Source organism: Pteropus medius, unplaced genomic scaffold (assembly GCF_902729225.1).
Source record: "Pteropus medius unplaced genomic scaffold, Ma_sr-lr_union100, whole genome shotgun sequence".
Classification (NCBI taxonomy): Eukaryota; Metazoa; Chordata; class Mammalia; order Chiroptera; family Pteropodidae; genus Pteropus; species Pteropus medius.
The window spans coordinates 3,279,490-3,285,017 of record NW_024341894.1 but is presented as its reverse complement, the minus strand read 5'-3'; positions in this window follow the sequence as shown (position 1 = coordinate 3,285,017).

Below are 5,528 nucleotides of genomic sequence, written 5' to 3'. Positions count from 1 at the left end.
TCTGTTTTTTTTTCATGCCTTTCTTTTTAATGAAATTTTTTTACATTAGGACATTATATGTGACAACTGCCAAAAAAGTATTTTTAAGAATTTAAGTGAAATAAACATGTTCCTCTTTGGTAAAGCCTAGTTGTATGCTTACATTTTTAAAACAGACTTTAATTGTAAGCTCACTAAAATTAAAACACTAAAGAACTGGTTTCTCTGGCATTTTTAATATTAGTGTTTGTTGAGGGGAAATGCACAAGTGTATGATTTTTGAACATTTAAATCTAATCCTCATTCTTGATGACCGTGAGAGTAAATGAGGTAGACTTTAAAAGTAATGTTTGAAACTTAGTGCTCTGGAGCTGCTGAAAGCCAATAAAAATGTTAGAGTCAAATAATTGGTGAATTAAGGAAAAGAAGACAGTATAAAGGAAAAGACCTTATGCTGAGTTGCAGGAGAGCTGAATTCTAGTTCTGGCTCTGCCACTGATTTCCTGGGTGACCTTGTGTTGACCTCTTGGATCACCTCCCAGTTTGTAAAATTGAGGGGGTGTGACCAAATGGCTTCTGAAGTCTTGCAGCACTGATGGTCTGTGACCGTCACTGACAGGAATGTCTGAAGAAAAAAAATGGGCTTTGCACCAAGGCTGAAACATGTAGGGGTTTGACTAATGGGTGAACAGAGTATGGTTTGTTATCAAGACAGGCGTGCTAAGGAGGAATGACATGTGAAAAGCCTTGCTGAGGAGCAGGCAGGCACTGCCTGAGGTCAGCTCAGCTTTTCCAGAGGATGGAAATTTTCTCTATTCTTACAGATTTTAAAAGGATTTGGGGGAGGGGAAGATACTCTGTAGTCTCTGTATTCAATGGCTCAACCATTTCATAGATGTTACGACTGCATTGTCAATATTTTTGTAGTGGAAGATTTGAGGATTGTTTTAGTAAATCTTAGCTTCAAGCTACTATAATAAGTGGGGTTTTTATTGCATGTTAAGCAGAATCAAATTTGAATTTATATCTAGGAAAAGTTACATAGTATCATTGGAACCCCCAAAATGTCTACTTTAAAACTGAAGTCTCTAGTCTTTAAAGTGGAGTTTGCTTTTTGCAAAAGGAATTCAAGACTATTGGATTTGATTTCTGGTTTAGCAGCTCTTTATTTTCTCCACAGGCCTTATCTGCCATTTGGCAATACTTTAATACATTATAAAGCAATTTCTTCTGTAGCCTAAGTGTCTTTAAGTTTTGTAGATGTCAAATATCAAAATAACTTTGGATGACTATTTTTCCTGCTTTTTTAAGTTTACAGAACTTTCGAGTATCTACCAAGCACCTAGGATATGCCAGGTTCCTGGCTGGGCAAGAGGGAGGGTTGGGATAGAGACAAGCTAGCCCTTGGGTGCACACGGTAACTAGGAGTGAAGACAGACACAGCAGTGATACTAGGACCTAGAACAAGAGGTCCAATAAGTTCTAGGATAATTCAGAGGCTGGAAAGGTAGCTTCCAACTAGGAAGATTGGAGAAGTTCCCTAGAAATGAAAGTATTTGAGCTGCACATGCAAATATGAGTAGGGTTTAGAAATGAGAATGGAGAAAAGGAGGAGCATGATGAGCAGAGGTCTGAAGTAGGCAACTGCTGAGTGCATTTAGATTCAAATAGGCAAGATTGATTAGAAAATGAGAATAGAAGAATGGCAGGTGAGACGGGCAGTAATTTGGGACCTTATCGTGCAGGGCCTTGAAGGTCAAACCTTGTGCATTCACTTTGTAAAATGTCAGCTTGACCTACTACATGTAGCCAGTGAGGATGTCTAGGGATTCATCAAGCCAGGTTTTCATTTCTATCGTGTTTTTCTTTTGAAATTAGGTTTTTCAAAAGCCTGTGACATTCTGACCTCTGGGAGGTCCTTGAGGCTCAGCTGCTCTTGACTAAAGACAGTTTTTAAATCTGAAGAAGCAAGCTTTTTGGCAATGAGGACACAGAGTAGACCGTATTTCTGGAGTTGTCTCCTGTTTAAAGTTTGGAGATAGACCTTCACTGAATGGGTCTGCCTCCAGCTTTTGCAGTGAATACTGGAGTTAGAAAATGTCTGAGGTGGGTGAGAGCTGTGATGGGCTGGATGACTAGTCCTGACTTGACCCTTCATGGTCAGTGGAGACATCTCTTCCACACATACCCCTGCCCTCCAGCTAGAGCAACTGCTCTGTTGCTGTGTGATATGCTGGAATATCATGATTGCATTTGAAGCATTTGTCCCTGAATAAAAGGGTTGGAACTATTGCTCATTGAAGAAATGGGGAAACAGGTACGAGAGCTGGCCCAACTGGTAGAGTGATGAAGGAACCTAGCCTGGAAACTATGTAGCCCTGTTTTCAACTTTGTGCTCTTACCTTGAATTCACTCCTGCTACAGGAATTTGGGACCTGAAGAGTGACACTTCTAATGGAAATGCAGAACATTCTGTGTAAAACACTAACTCCCGCAACCTCATCTCCCCCACCAGGACTCCTAGCTAGTCACATATGGGGAGAGTTACAGCAGAGTCAGTCCTTTCCATTTGGGTTCCAGGTGGCCTACCACCAGAGAAAGGTGAGACAGATCACAAAGGTTCTACCCTCCCTCAGGCTATTTTCTCCAGCCCTGTCAGGTTGTGCTGACATCAATTTTAATGAGTCTGATGATAATTGCTGTGTTGACAGTTTGAAAAGGGGAATCAGGTTACCAGCCTACTTAAGCTTTGGCCAGCCAAACAGTTGCTCTGCAGGAAAATCACCAAGATTACATCAAGTGTAGAAGTTCTTCCCAGAGCCAATTAGGTCAGCTTCATAATCTCTGACCAAGTACTTTATAACTTGTCTCAGCAGTGTTGGGAAGAGCATATAGGGAGAGAAAATAACAGTTACTCTGATAAAGGGGCTTGACCCTGGGCCAGGAAGGGTTTAGGATGTATGTTTTCATTAAGGGACCACCCCATTCTAGCCTTGGGAAAGCAGGAGTGGAGTCGTGAAGGAGGCCTCAAACAAAATCCAGAGACCTATTCTAGCCCCAGCCTGTCCACTGGCTAGTATGTGGCCTTCCTGAGTCATTTCCCTTCTGTGAGCCTCCAGTTCCTCAACTGAAAATAATGCCCAAGCTAAGTGAGCATGTAGCTCTGTTCCAGCTGTATAAATCTGAATGGGGTACACTTCAAGTTTAACCAGCAACAGGGATACTAGTAGTTACTGATGCTGTTACTCCCAGTTACCTGAGAGCCCTCCTGAGAAGTAGGTAAGGGTAAAGCTGGTGGAAAATGTCAACTGTGCTTTGGGCTGATGGGAATTGAAAGGATAGACCTGTAGCAGGAAACCAGTGAGGAGGCTATTACAGTTATCCAGACAAAGCTGAATGAGGGCTGCACCCTGCCCGCCCCCCACCTCCCACCCCCAGACAGTGAATGACGTGTTTTCCAAAAACTGCAATAGGAATACTAGTAAATTGGTTTTACTGGTCAGACTAATCAGTCTTCTGGGAAATAACATTAGTCTCTCATCAGCATGAGCAGGATGTAGATCTGCCACTAGGGGGCACTTCTGTTTCAAGTCAGGAAGGGAGCAGATGGCCATTTATTGAGGATACTTTCTTTTTTTGAGGATTCTTTTTTAACCCATTTCCCATTTAGAAAAAAAAGTGCAGCTCGCTGCCAGCGTTAATGTAATGTTACATAAACACGCTCTTTGAGGCTGAAGCAAATCTGACTGGTTTTCAATATGAAAATAAAATATAAAAACTGTTCTTAGAATTACTTCTAAACAGAACTTGTCTCTAATTCTAATGTAACAGAAATGTATACGATGATCAATATTTAATAATTTTTTGTGTGTGGTAAATTTCAAAGCACGGAACATCACATTCCACACAAAAATACCGCGTTTCTCTCCAGCTCTTCTTGCCATCATTTGTTTCTAAAGACTATCAATATACTAGAGTGATGTGAAAATAATAATAAAAGTGAGATATTTCATGGCAAACTTTGGGGGTAAGGCTAGGACTGTAATCTGTGAGTTATCTCAGGGTAAATGCTGCAGCCACAAGTGCTGCTGGCGAGTATTCTTGGGGCAAATGGGAAATGGGTTAATCCTCAAACACCCTGCAAAATGATGCCCAGTAATCCCCATTTTACATATGTAGAAACTAAGGGATTTAGAGGTGAAGTTCCTTACCCAAAGTCACATAGCTAGTAAATGGCCGGCCTGGCTGGGATTCTAACCCAGCTCTGCCTGAGTCCAAAGTTTCTGCTCTTTGCCAGATGCACTGCCTTCTGGCTTCTGGCTCCATTCCGATGAGGAAGTTAGTGGACCTGTTTCTTCCTCCTCTGTCTAGGAGCACATGCTGGCTAACGAGACCCTGTTGATTCCAGAGTTCAGGACAGAGGGAGAACAGAGCTAAAGTCTTCCGAATTGGAACCATGAAATGCTTAGGGCTCTGGCAAACTGAGCTCTCTATAAATACTGACAACTACCAGTCTGGGGCTGGAGAACTTAGGTGAATCGATACTTCACTTTTTCCGCAGAGAAATTTTCCAAGAGTCTGACTTCAGGGGACAATTATGTTCCCATAAGAGGCTAAATGTGGCTTGAGGAGTAAATATGAAGTCAGTTATGCCTCAGTCTTCGCTGTCATCTTTCCTTTTCTGCACTTGCTCATTCAAAAAATGTTTATTGGTACCTATCAAGTGTTAAGAAATCCTGTGCTTGGTGCTAGGGACACAGTAAGAAACAGCCCAGACCCTGCTCTCAAGGAGCTCCTGGCCTTGTAGGACAGTTATAAAACAAGGCTGTAAGTAACATAAGGGCAGAGGCCTGGTCTGTCTTGTTCATCATTGTATTGCTAGGGCTTTCCTCTGGGTTTAGTGCTGAGTAGGTGCTCCAGATGGTTCCTGACCCAAAGGAGCTCATAGTCTAGAGGGAACAACAAACAAGAAGAAGCAGTTACCATAAAGAGGAATAAGTGGGTGAAGAAGAGGGTCCTATGACAGCCCAGAGAAGGTTGTTAGGGAGATCAGAGAAGGTTCTGAAAGGAAACGACTTCTAGGCTGATGGCCCTGAAGAAGGTAGCCAAGCATGGCTCACTACAGTGGGGAATGTGCAGGTTCAGGAAACAGCCTGTGCCAAGCCTGGAGGTGAGAGAACATGACCCTTTAGGGGAACTCAAACTAGTTTGGTGTAGCTGGAACATAGAGTGGCAAAAAATTAGGCAGGAGTCCTAAGTTGGAGGAGGTTTTGGAGAAGCCAACTGCAGGAAGGGCTTAGCACAGTAAGGCTGGCCACTGGGCCCCAGACTCCAGCATCTCAGATCCGAGAACTGGGTCCCCATCCTCTACCTTGATCACCATGACCCAGCACTCAGTACTCTAGTTTCTCCAAAGCTAAGTTCTTCATTGCCCTCTCCTGCCAATAACAGAAAAAAAAAAAATCCCTTATTGGTTTTAATTTGTTTTAAAGATCTTCTCACACACTCTAATCTATTTCAACAGATTGAACACTGATTCATTATTCAAG